We start from the raw sequence: 13,351 nt of genomic DNA, 5'->3' as shown, positions 1-13,351 counted from the left end.
CTGGTTAATGCACTGCACGCTTCTTAGGAGATTTGCTGCCCAGTGATCAGAGAGCAGAGAGCCAGATAATAACAGGTTCATAAAAAAAGACCCTGAAGTCCAGAACACGTATAGAGGATATAGCCACCTCTACATGACACTCATGCTTCATTACATGTCTCGTGTACTGGGGCACCACAGCGGGTGCTGCAATCCCGGCACTCACATGACTGCGAGTGAAACTGAGGCTACATAAGTTCAAACAAACCAGAAACACTTCAACGCTCACCTGCTTTGAAGACAGAACCAAACGCAAGAGACTAAAAACAGCAAGATGTGAGAGTGCTAGTGTTTCTGCTCACTTACAAGATGGAAGCATGCCCGTTTTAGCAGACATGTTTAGAGATGTGGAGGTCCAGACAGACATGGAGAAGGGAATCCGACCAGAGGTTTGGGCTTTGTGAACAATATTTGTGTCGTTCTTTGCACAATCCAGCTCAGAGGCTCGAATTGACAAAGCTGTAACACAAATGTTATCACTGTATTTTCCGCACCATAACGAGCTCTAAAGTGTTTTTAAAATACGACAGTGTGCCTTATAATCCAAGGTGTATGCCGGTTTGTCAAAAAGCTAGTCTGTTTTTTTTTTATTGAGTTTTTTACGACAAGATTGGTTGTAGGCCTGCACAATAAAAATCGCAAAATTATCGTTTTCGCGATATCCAGCTGTGCAATATGCATATCACAAAAGAGGGCGAAAATGGCAAGAAATGGTAAACTTTAAATGTGCTAAAACAATCTTACGGCAGCTTGAATCATTTAACAAATGAAATAAATCCAGTTTTGCTTTTGGCCAGTCGGATGAAGCCCTTTTATGTTAGATGCTCTCCTCCTATGTAGACTATAGGGTCATTTGGAGTTTAATTTAAGTAATGTTGACGCTTATTTAAATTCAATTGTTAGAGTAAAATGGAAGTGATATTTTTGGTTGTTTTGCTATTTGTTTATGTATCGCAAGTTATATCGTCACCGCAACATTGATCACTAATATGGCAAACCGTAGGTTTTCCTCATTTTGTGGAGCCTTACTTGGTTGTTTTTTTAAATATGGTTAACATAGCTAACATATAGCGGTGTCGGACTGTGATTTTTTTTTATGTCTCACTAACAAGGTTAAGAGTTAGTGTAGTCACTACATTTTTCTGGTGTGGTTTCAGTCTATCTTTTTTTTTTACTTTTTCTTTTCTTTAATAAGTGTCAGCTTCATTTTAAATCAATCAAAAATAATAATAATAATGTCGACCTTTTTCTTGACCTAACTATTTTTACATCTGTTCTTAGCATGTTTATGCCACTGTCAATTTATTCCGTTTTAGTCACAACATGTCACTCTTAATGTCATTAAACTGAACTTGAATGGAAAATCTTTATCTGTAAAAATAACTTCAATCTTAAAAAGATTCAACCTACCGAGCAAAATGACTTAATCCTGAAAGATTTTTAGACATATGAAACGGCACAACTTTAGTTTTCTAACTTAGGTTTCTTTAACCCCTTAGTTCCGGTGTTGATGTTTTTTGAATTAACGCCACTCTTCAACTGTTTTGCAGCAGATTTTTAAGCAGCTTTGTAGTAGAGTGTTTAAGGAATCAATGTAATTCCTATGGATTTGGACGCGGAGAAAAGCAGCTATCAGCGCAAAGCTGCTTCACACAGACACCTTCCAAGCTCTCTCATTGTCTTTCCAGCGTTACATCATGACTAAAACCTAACAAACCTGCAATTAGCAGGATCACCAGGAACCCTCCTGAAGCCCGAGAACAGCCACCAGGACTGAGATCACATCAGCAATAAGCACCAGCACAGAGGAAGTGATAGGTTTTTTCCCTGGAACTGCTGGAACACCTGTTCGGCAGCATGAACGTGGTGTGAATTCGGCTGATGATCGCATGGAGCCTGCGTGGAGCTTCATTTGCACTTTGAAGCTTCAGGTTTCTGCTTGCAAGACCAAACAAAGATGTACATCAGGAGGCTGCGGTGGAGGGAACAGGCCGACTCCTGAACGACAGCCACATGGCAACTGGCTGAAAAGCAGCGACTGTTCCCTTCAGCTAAGAAAGAGGAAGCCCCTTCTATGTAAATACTTGGAAGAAATGTTAACCACTTAACGTCGGGGATATCAAAATAACAAGTCTTTAATTTACCACAACTAAGTTAACATAATTCTAGTGCAACACTTCACTAAACTTTACATTATGCTGAGATGCCAAACTTTAAAGGGCCTTTGTCATGCAAAATCAACTTTTTAAGCTTTTAAGTGTATTATAATGTTAATTCCTCACAAAAAAACAAACCCAAAGCGGTATTTTGAACAATTCTCTAAAAACCTGCTCTTTCGGCTCCAGCCCCTCCCAATCCACGAAAACAAACGGGTTCTTTGTGATGTCACAAAGTGAGGAACAGCCTCTACCAGGAAATGTCTGCACCGCCCCCAGACTAACACACACAAGTTGTGTCCGAATTCCTTCACTACTCACTATATGCTGCACTATATAGTTTTTCAGTAGTTAGGGGCTAGGGTGGGAATTCAGATCCAGCCACAGACTTTCTCCATGGAGCTAGCAGTGATTGGCAAAAACACTTTCGTTTTAGCATCGACTGACTTTGCGGATGTTTGTTTTTTTGGGCGAGTGGAAATGCTCACTTGAATTGCCTAGACAATTCCAAACCGTACTGTACCGCTCAGTGGAAACGAGGCTAATGAGAACTGGACAGAGTGAGTTTGATGTCATCCAAAGAAAATGCCTGACTTCCAGCTCCAATGAAAGGAACTCAATTCAGTGGTCATTTATTCTCAGTACGGACGCCGCCATGTTGGAACCAGACGACGTCAGTAAGCAGCGATTGCTCCAAGTCGGTCTCGCCCATAAGGAGTGAGCTTGTTGGAAGTCCACACCCCTACCACTTGAAAGCGGGCTCAAGAGAATCTGTCAAACGTTTAACCTGAGACCACCTACTTTTATTAAAGACATCTGATTGGTCAGTTTAAAACCTGAATAACTACAGAGGAAATATCACCAATAGAAATTGGAATTGGCAAAAAAGGTATCAGAGGAAGAATGGTTATTCTGATAAATAGAATGACTGAGTAACAGCCGTTTTTTTAGACGTCTATGGGATTTTGGCTACTTTAACCCAGCGGGTACTTCCTGTTTGGAACGCTGGAGCTGGGGGAGGGGTGGGTGTCACTCAGTCCAGTTCTCATATACAGTCAATGATTTCCACACATCTTTGCTGTTTCTTTTCATATCAGCAGGAAACTCTCATGTTTCCCAGCAGCCACACCCCAGAGGAGCTCAGCCCACCTCTAAACATTATTCTCTTCAATGACAGACAGATGAAGATGTTTCCAGGCTTCACATTTGCAAGATCATACAGCAGTCCCAAAGCCCCCCCCCCCCCCCCCAACCTCAAGGTTGGTTGCTGCGATGCTCTGCTCTTATTAAGCACTCAATTAAAGCCATTCCCAAAGAGAACGGCCAAGCTACACTGTTTGAATTAGTAAGACGCCGTTGACTTGCTTCCCAAAGGAAAGCAGCGGCTGCGAATCAAAACCAAGTGCCAGAGCATCATAAAGCATCGCCAAAGCAGGAAAAGTCATTTTAAAACAGTGTCAGATCACAAACGGCATTTCCAGAGCCAATAGAGGAGGGAAATGAAGCCGTCTCACCCGTTTACGATCTGCCTGTCATTATGAAAGTGACACAGACTCTGTACATTCAGGACCCAGCGGCATTGACAAGACTCTCATAGAAAATCACTTCAAGCGCTTGCTTTCAGTAAGTTATGCAACCAATCTTTAATCCAAACTGCAGGATTTAACCATTTAGCTTCATGAATATTAAAGAAATGTAACCAAAAAATAAATAAATTTAACATTTTTAAACGAATACTTTCTGCTTTAAATGTGTTTTTTTTTACATAAAAATGTTATTGAGTTAAAAGCAGATCCTCCTTTTGCACAGTTTCCTGACTGATCAACCTCATCACACATTCCAGATGAAAACCAGATCAAGAATCTTCACCAAGTTTTTTCTACTTTTGTCTCATCAGGCCCAATGCTCTGTTGGAGAAGATCTCATGGATCATTTCAAATCAGCCTTAAACTCACCCCTTTAAACAAAAAAACACAGTTGGCTTGATGCAACCCCGCCCCCTTTCCTGTCACCCATAACAGATGTAGCGGCTAACGTGTTCTCCCACTAGCTTACAGCCCCTCCCATCCCCAGCCGTTTAGAAGAATTTGCTACAGTAAATCTTTGGATTTCCTTGACAGTGGACGTTTTTTACTTATCCCGCCTACAATCCTACTACGTTTACATCATATGTTATATTGTTTCGTTCAGCTCGAGCCAACGATTCATCTATCCAGGGTTCACAATATTTCGCAAAAAATGTGGTAGCAACTTTTACGAGCTCGCCACGCTGATCCTGTTCAATATGTACAACTTCTAATTCCAACCTTTTTTTCAAAGTAGCGTTCCGATGATGCTTGAGGAGTTACGAGGTGAAAGATTGAAATTCCGAGAAGGACTCTAAATTCATAGAAGGTACTTTTTGAAAAAATCCAAGATGGTCAAAAGTCAAGAAAACTTTGATTATGGCTGTAGACTTAAAAACTTTTGTGTGAAAATTTCATCAAGATCGTTTGAACAAAAGCTTTCTTTTCCCATATTGTAGGAAAATGTCAAAATGGACAAATTTCAGACTTTGCCACAAATAGACGCTAAGCTGTTGGTCCTGTGAGCACATCATAATAATTTCAAATCTTCCTGTGGATATCTCCATTAGAAATTCAGCCCCATTCCTCGTTTTGATGGTTTCTCTCGCTGTGATGTCATCGTTTTTTGAGATGGGTAAGCAGCTCATCTATAAGGAAGGGTTAATGGCAGACAAAGTGTCGGATGGTTCAGGCTTCCATGGCGTGCGCTATTTCTGATAATGCACACTCCGAAGGCCAAAAACACAATTATACCATGGTCACTTACAAAAGAACTAAATATTCAACCAGTTTTAAGTTCTTTATTCTTGTTATTAATTTGGCTTGGATCGCTTTTTCATAAATAGCTAACTTTTTGTGACGTGGCGCTGTGACAGCGCGCCGCTTTGATCTCCAAGCTCTACTTCAGCGCCAAGGAATGATACATTGTATCACGATATATTGTCCAGATGACGAAGCTAAAGTTTGTTTCAAAGAAGCCAGCGCAGTGATACAGAACATGTAAGCAAGGTGACCGGAACTTATTTTTTAGGTGTGCATTATCACTTTTTAATCCACATCCAGCAGCCAATCAGAATCGAGAGTTCACCCGGACCATGGTATAAGAGTGATTGATGTAGCACAAAAAGAAAAAGGACTACGCTGTAAATCAGCGATGACGCAACAAGTGCTGTCTCGGCTCTGCAGCATTTAACATGTGTAAGGACTGAAACAAAGATCATGGCGGTACACGGCGCCTGTTCCTGCCGGCGAGTTTTCCTGAAGAGGCATGAAATAAAAATGACCTCCATGACTCTCTTCTTCGAAAGGCTCCTTCCTGAGGAATCCGCGCAATGAAATTTTTATGCGGCTCCTCTAAATGCGCCTGTCCTGGGGTGTATTTTTAATGCCAGTGCAGCGGGGCTGTCACTCCTGACATGGCGTGTTTGCTCCCAGCAGCCATGAAACACAGCTGTTTTCACCAACATCTGTACATAGAGGGACACGTTGGCTGGCTTTGTCTGCAGAGGCTTTGATTATTTTTATTTAAGTCCCGTAAAAAGCCACTTTCAGCATCGTAAATACATTCTTTTCACAATAAGATTTTTCTTTTTTATCTTTTTTTTATGCTTTCAAGGCGAGTTTTCACTCCAGACTGAGATGTAAAAATGCCCATTTACAGTCAAGTTCACGTAAATGACACTGCAAAAGTGTAATTTACGCTTTTGTCTTTCAGATAAACAACATTAAAAAAAAGAACAATTGTGTAGCTTTTTTCTCAACTTGAGGAGCAAAAATGTCATTTCAGCAGAAAAGATCCTAAACATGACCTTAAAGCCTGCCACTTAAAAAGTAAAAAATAAATAAAGAGAATGATTTTATTCAAAGTTAAAGCATAAACGTTGAGAAAATCTTAGTTTACAATCTGTTTATTACGTGTTATTACCAGATTTATAGGCAAAGTACTACTAACCTGAAGTTATTTTTATTTTTTTAATTGTTGACGTATTTTTGCCAAACCTCACTTCATCAATTAATAAGCTAAGCTTCTGCCTGCTCCCTTTAAAACATCTGCTTATTATGTTGTTGTTACTATTATCTACTATATTGTGAAATATTTCGTGCACTTTATTATAAACATTTTTGAAAAAAATTAATAATTAAGTAAAGTCACAATTTGAAGAATTAAAATCTTAATTTTGCTGCAAAAAGAAAAAAGAAAGAAAGAAAGATCTACTTTGATGAACCAGAGTTTACGAAGAATTTTTTACAGTGCACTGTCAACGTCTGTTGTAAAATCTGCCGTAAACTGCATTGCATTCTGGGTAAAAACAAAAATGTACACTTCTCCATTGATTCCACTTTCTGCATTGGTTGCAATAAGTAAAAATCTAAATCGAAGTATTAAAAAAGTATTCAAAATACATTAACTGTAAAACGTTTTTGCAAAAGATGCTGAGCTCAATAGGAAAGAGGTACAGAAAAATAAACTTTAAAATAAAGTAATGACACTATAAAAATTATGTTTGTTGACAAAGCTGATGCCACTAAAACAAAGATTTGACACAGAATTTCGACATTTGAAACCATTTATGTGAAATTCATAGTTAAATCAACAAATTTATTACCTGTTAATTTTAAAAAGGCAATTACTGAAATCCTTTGTGACCACACCCATCTACCCTGACCACAACCTGTTGAAACTGCTTGGGACACCACCATTGGTCGATCAGAACAGACACGTCCAGACTCACAAGCAGCTACTAACTATTCCTATTTGGAAAAAAAGACTGCATCTGCACGCAAAACTTTATCCACATTTTCATTTTTTTTAATCTCCATTTCAAAACTATTCGGTGTTAATTGCCCCTGTAATTACAATAAAGTCTTTGAATCTTAAATCTAATGCAGTACTATCAGATAAAATGCAATGCATTCTGGGAGAGAAAAAAAACAAAAAAAATCTTCACATGACACTGCAATGTTAATAAAACACAAAAAATTGACTGATAAGCATGTTGAAAAATTAAATATATCTGTTTAGATGCATGATTTGTTTTGGCCTGCTCCTAATGAAAGAATAAGACTGAATGCAGAAATACTGATAAATGTAATTTTAAGCATAATTTTCTTCCCATCTGTCCTCCATCACCAGAAAAATGCCAAAATGCCACGTTAAAAACACGAAAAACTAAATTTTCCCCTTAAAGGAGGCTTTGCTTTGCTCTCAGGTGATATGCTGTACGCTGATGATATTGCTTTTTATTTCGGAATGGAAGTAAGACAGAAGGTTTGATGCATTCAAATCCAAGGTGGAAAGTTTTTCTAAATTTTCCCCAGGTAGACTTGAGCCAACCTGTTGTTACAGTAAAATAGTTACCTGTAATTCTGGAGTATTTATAGTATTTAGCTAATTCTTCTTTCTGGAGTATCCATAACAATTTAAATAAATACATACTCAGAAATCCAAATTTAAAATTAAGTTTCCTAATAAATGTCTTCCATCGTGTCAAAAAAAAAAACTTTTTTTTTTTTATCTGAGTGTCTTCAGAAATAAAAAAGTATCTTTTACATGTCACTTGTAAACTTTAACAGGGTAGAGTTGAAGCAAAGTTTTGTTCACGAGAAAACTATTGTTTTCTGAAAGAGGGACTGCGCACGCGCAAACAGTGAGTTTAAATGAAAATATGAAGCTGTAACAAACTATGAATATTGTGGGTCACGAAGCTTCCGTTTAGTGGTAGCAAAAAAAAAAGCAAAATGAAAAGTTTCCAAACATTCTGGGAATGTGTGGACTGTCAGCTGCTGAAGCGCACAGATGCTGGGAAGCATCGACGCGGACTTGACTGACAGGCGCGCGGATCCACAGCATCAGCCGCAGAAACCCCGACTCCATCCCGCCCGAGGTCCCGCGTCTCTCCCCGTCCGAACCGCTCAAGATTCCGTTCTAATCTCGGGTCTCAAACGGGTATTCTCGCGGGAGGTCATTAGTTTTGACCAAATCCGCGGGGATTATTTCAGGGGAGGGTCGGAGGATTAGCAAACATCTGCCCGACCGGGGCACGCGCTCGCGGGATCTATGATAGTCGCAATCCAAACGGGATCAATTGACGCACAGATTGAGATCCGCCTCGAAAACGTAATCTGGGAAAGTTGGACTGAGCTCAGAGGACAGAAGTTATTCCGCACGAGGATGCCACGATGGATGAAGATGAAGGCAGACTCACCTGTCCTGCGCAGCGGCCGCGCTCTCACGGGATCAGATTAATCCGTGGTTCGTCTCCAAACCAAACTGTGCGCACAAAACATCACTGTGACTGTGAGGTCGCGGCCACGCTCCCGTGCGCACGCGCTGCGTTTCTCCTCCCGCACTCTGTGCGTAAAAACCGCCGCGTCCTTCCTTGCGCCTCACGAGCGGAGCCCTCGCGGCTCCATGGCAGCCTTTAGTCCGCGCCTTCCACTCGTGTTGCTGACGGCGTGGCGCCTCGCAGCTCTCACACCGGGAAAGTGAAGCGTCGGTGCGCTCACTCGCTCCGATGCGTCAACTCCTCCTCCCTCCCTCCCTCCCTGCCCGAGCTGCTGCTGGAGCGGGACGCACGCGCGCGCGCTCCGAGGAGAAAGGGAAAAGAGGGAACAGGAGCGCTGTCTTGTCCGTCTCTTCTCCAGAGCTGCCTCCTGACGGCTTTGGCCATCCGAGCGCAGCAGACTCCCTCCCTTCTCCTTTTACCAGCACTTTTCCTCCCCTTCCTCCTCCTCCTCATGCTTCTTCTTACTCATGCTGGGATGTCCAGTATCTGATGTTGATGGACCTGTTGGATTGGTTCTTATGCTATAATCAACAATTCTCTTGGAAATAAAAATTCTTTTTCCTTCAAAATTTTGCAATAAAACCATAAAAGAAAAAAATATTTTTCAAATATAGTTGAAAAATGAGCACAATTTTCAACACAATAGTCATTTTCAATTGAGATACTCAAATACGAAATGTTTAAATATAAATATAATAAGAAGCAAAACGCCTTGCAAGACAAACAACTAAAACATAATTTTGAAATACAAATTTAACCAATAATCTTTTTACAGTGCACTTTGGTTCATTTGGTGCTATTTGATTTTTTAATTTTAACAGCATGCTTTTTACAAACTGATTTACTCTTTCATGCTTTGGGCTAACGTGTCATTTGTTGCTTACAACATTTTTCAAAGAGAACATTGTAATCTTTAATTTGCTAAGGTTTATGGAAATACAGTCTTGAAAGGTGTTTAAAATTGTAGAATTGTACAAATACTTGTATTAAAACACTGGTGCAAAACAAATTAACCAAATTTAATGTTTTATGGTAATCTGGCGGTGACGTTATTTTAGTATATTTTAGCAAGTGGTTTATACAGCATAAGCACAAGGAGAATTAAATCCCCAACTTACAACAACAACAACAAAAATAATAACAATAACAAAGACACAAAAATTCTGTAAACCGCTAAAATAAAATAAAACTAAAAAATACGACTAAAAAGTGACAATGTACTGTATGTTGCCAATACACTACAAACTTTACTGGGTTTTGTAGTGAATTTTAAGTATTTAATAGAATTTTATCCTCAATTTAACAACAAGTTTTGTTTAACCAATAGTCTGTAAAACTTTGCTATAGTTAGCTAATGTATTAAGTATTTACTAGAGTTGGCTAAAGTATTTAGTAGTTTGCTAAGGTATTCACACGAGTTGGCTAAAGTGTTTTTTTTTAATCATAGTTAGCTATAGTTGCTTAACATATTTATCAGTTAGCTAAAGTATTTACTAGATTTGTCCAATGTATTTATCATAGTTAGCTAAAGTATTTACTGGAGTTGGCTAAAGTATTTATCGTAGTTAGCTAAATAAATTTATCGTAGTTGGCTAAATTATTTATCGTGGTTAGCTAAAGTATTTACTGGATTTGACTAAAGTATGTATTATAGTAAGCTAAAGCTTCTACTGGAGTTGGCCCACGTATTTTATTAGCTTAAGTATTTACTGTGTTTTTTGGAGTTAGTAAAAGTATTTACAGGACTTTTTTTTATACGAAATTTTGTTAACAGTTAAGCATGAAAACATAGGTAAAGATGTATAGCTCTCTCTGTTTAGATCCTGCCAGTCAAATACTTTAAATTTGTTACAGTTTGAAGCTTACGTTTACCTTAAACTTTTTTTATATTTAAAGACAAACTCCTAAAAAATGTTATTGAGTTCAACAATAACTTATTTTAAATTTTTCTGCTACAAAAAAACAACTTTACTCGGAGATCAACCTGCCTGTCTGTCTGTTTCTGAAAATCAATTGAAAATAGTTGCATACATTAAAAGCATTAATAAACAAAACAATAACAGAAAGTGACAAAGCTTTATTGCCATTAAACAGGCAAATCTTTTAAAAATAAAAGTTGATTGTGAAAATATAATCTGCTCCGAGAAAAAATTGACAATTTTACTGCAAAGCTATTGAAGTATTTTTTACAGGGAAATGTCATTCGGTAAAAGCTTGCACCAAAGTACTAAAGGAAAATCTAAAATTGTTTGTGAAAATGTTGCTTGTAAAATACGTACGAATTCTAGTCTAAAAGAAATGTTGGCCAAGACATTTGAAAAATGCTATAGTTTACATGTCTTTGTTGCTGCTTCCACTAGAATAAAATAATTTAACGATACATTATTTACAGTGTATCAATTTTTTTTTTAAATTGAAGACAACTGCACTGTGATCTTAAAAAAAACAGCTTAATTTAAAAAACAAAATGTCATAAAAGTTCCTGATTTTAGGAATATATTCTTGTTATTATGAAAATACTAATTTTAACGGCATTTCAGTTGCAGTTTACTCCATAAATATAACAGTTACTGTGAATTTGAAGGTAACATGGGAATATCAGTTTGGCCATACTTTTGAGATAAGTTAGAAAACTTTGCAGTAGCGTTTTTTGTTTTTGTTTTTTAATTGAGGAAGCTCTTCGTTGAGTGTTGCTTTAATGTGACCCCGCGTCTGAATTCCTCAGAAAGAGCCAAACATTCCTCAAACATTCACAGATAACCTTCTTCCTTTGGTGGATTTCTTTTCTAAGTGACAAACGGCTCAAATGTTTGTTAAGCTCTTTATAAAGACTTCCATTAAGATTACTGTGTCGGATCTTTAATCTGCTTAGAATGTCTTGATCTTTCCCCTATAGGACATACATTAACACCCACCATCTGAATGAACACAGAGGCCTGTCATTACCTTCATCGTTCCACCTCTGCTGCCTCTTTTTAAATGAAAATGACAGATTTACCATCTGGATTTAGGATTCAAACTTTTTCAGTATCTGGATTTGTAGCAGGAACTCACATCAGGATCGTTTCTTTCTTCTCTCTTGAATTTTTGGCTTCCAATAAGCTCACTTCTATCAACTTGACTTTGGATTCTTGTTCTGCTAATCCCTTTTTTTTCTATAGTGCAAGTTGTTGAAGTTATAAACTGTCCAATTAGATACTTCAATAAAAGAATGTGGTCTCACGTTGAACATTCAAATTTTTTGACAAATTCACCCAAGCCTGTGTTCAAGTGGTAGAGGTGTGGCCTTCCGACCGGCTCACTCCTGATTGGTGTGAGTGGTTGCTTTTGACTCAGACTGACATGGACTAATCACTGCTGCTTACTGACGATTTCTAGTTCCACTATGAATCCGTCCTTATTTGGGGAAAATGGCATCTGAATTGACTTCATATAGTTTTGAGTTTCATTTGAATCATTTACTATGGGTGATGTCACACTGACTCGGTCCAGTTTTCATAAACAGTCAATTTCTGGAAAACCTCAGACACACCTATAATGATGGTCAGATTATCGTCCTAATCTATTTCCTGCTAAAATTCAATGTTTTTTTTTCTCCAGGTGTCTTTTCTGTTAGTAATTGGTCTTTGTGTTTTCTTATCATCTTACATAAACTTGTTTTGTATCACAGACTTCCTGAACAGGAACCGGAATAAAGGAATAAAGCAAGCAGATCAAGTGAGGGGAATCTGGTCCATTCCATCCTCAGGGTCATCTGTTCCAGCAGGTGAAACCACCAAGGGAGCAGAGAAAGGGCTCAGGCAGGAGGTAGATTTTGTTTTTTCTCTCCTATTTGAAAGTGCTCTGGTGTGAAATGTGTAAATTAACCCCAGAAAAAAACAAAAACAAAAAAAAAGACCTCGTTTTCATGCTGCCCGCAGACCACACACAAGCAAAACAAGCCGATATGATTTCTGATTTGACATTAATATTTTGTGTTTAATTCATGCCACAATTCACACAAAAACCAAAAAGTAATTGAACGAAGCAGTCCAAGTGTTTTTTAAACCTGTCATGTTGAGTGTGGCAGAAAAACCTGCAGTTTGACTCACAGGAAGTAGAAAAATAGAGACGAGGTCTCGTTACTGACCCAAACGGTTTACAAAAACACAGAGCTGGCCAAAAATTGATGGACAGTACAATCTGAAAACCACAACCCAAAACTAAAATGTTTCATAAAGTGGACTAATTTCAAAAAAAAAAAAAAGTAAAACAAAGGTGGTTTTTCAAAAAAGGTATTATGCAAAAATGATTTGCTAAACTGCTTACAGATCATTAAGAACATTTGGAAAAAGAAACTGTTTAACTATTAAAAGAGAATCTCAAAATGATTATCTAAATAAGTTGAATAAACATTTATTTGTTGTTAAAAGTAATAAATTCTAATAAGTCTCTTCTCTCTGTTAAAAAAAAAACAATATCGGCTGCGGGGTCTGGGGGTGGGGGGGCTGCGGGGTCTGGGGGTGGGGTGGGGTGGGGGTCTTGTCGGCCCTGTCCTGTGGGGGGGGCATTCTGGGGGAGGGGGGGGGGCACTATTGGTACGGGGCAGGGGGGGGTTGACGGGTCGGGGTCTCCGCTGAGGACATCGGCGGTTTCCCCGGCCGGTTGGCTGCCTCGGTCCCGTCGAGGCCTGACCAGAGCTCTTCTAGGGCCGGCGTTTGGGGGTGGGGGCCTGGGCTTGCTCCGGGGGGGAAGGGCGCTTTCTGGCTCCTCTCTCTCTGTGTGGGGGTGGTGGTGCTGGGCCTGGGGTGTCTGCGCCTCCGGG

At 38.9% G+C, this 13,351-nt stretch overlaps 1 protein-coding gene across 4 annotated transcripts in view; it reads right to left on the bottom strand.

Moving 5' to 3' along the window:
* cntn4 (contactin 4) overlaps positions 1–13,351 on the bottom strand; it is a 277,378-nt gene that overhangs the window by 195,884 nt on the left and 68,143 nt on the right. The window contains exon 1 of one of the 4 annotated variants that reach the window (XM_023955100.2): positions 8,467–8,888. The exons of 2 other annotated variants lie outside the window; for them this stretch is intronic. The gene's annotated coding sequence lies outside the window, so the exon portion shown is untranslated. Of the gene's footprint in view, positions 1–8,466; positions 8,889–13,351 lie in introns of those variants that run through there. One more of the 4 variants, XM_023955099.2, reaches the window with a different exon arrangement.

Source organism: Oryzias latipes, chromosome 5 (assembly GCF_053564925.1).
Source record: "Oryzias latipes strain Hd-rR chromosome 5, Olatipes_Hd-rR_3.1".
NCBI classification, from domain to species: Eukaryota; Metazoa; Chordata; class Actinopteri; order Beloniformes; family Adrianichthyidae; genus Oryzias; species Oryzias latipes.
This window is presented reverse-complemented; position numbering and strand designations above follow the sequence as displayed.